The sequence below is a fragment of the Crocodylus porosus genome, unplaced genomic scaffold, assembly GCF_001723895.1.
Source record: "Crocodylus porosus isolate Cpor-Errol unplaced genomic scaffold, CroPor_comp1, whole genome shotgun sequence".
NCBI classification, from domain to species: domain Eukaryota; kingdom Metazoa; phylum Chordata; order Crocodylia; family Crocodylidae; genus Crocodylus; species Crocodylus porosus.
In genome coordinates, this window is record NW_017728914.1 from 23,508,658 (window position 1) to 23,508,962 (window position 305).

Sequence of the window (305 nt, forward strand, 5' to 3'; positions counted from 1 at the left end):
TGCAGGGCAATGGGGATTACCCCACTGCCTGGCAGGAGCTAGTGAAGAGCTTTTTTATTTAAAGGGCTGGGAGCTGAGGTGGGGGGGCAGAGATGGGTGGGGCTGGGAGAGCAGGCAGGAGTCAGTGGGCTCATAGCAGAGCCCCCCATGCAACATTGGGCAGTGGGGATTGCCCCCCCCACCTGACAGCAGCCAATGAGTGGGGGCTTTTTTTGTTAAAGAGCTGGAAGCTGGGGCTGGGAGAGTGGGCGGGGGATGAGAACTCATGACAGAGCTGCCCATGCACCATGGAGCAGTGGGGATTG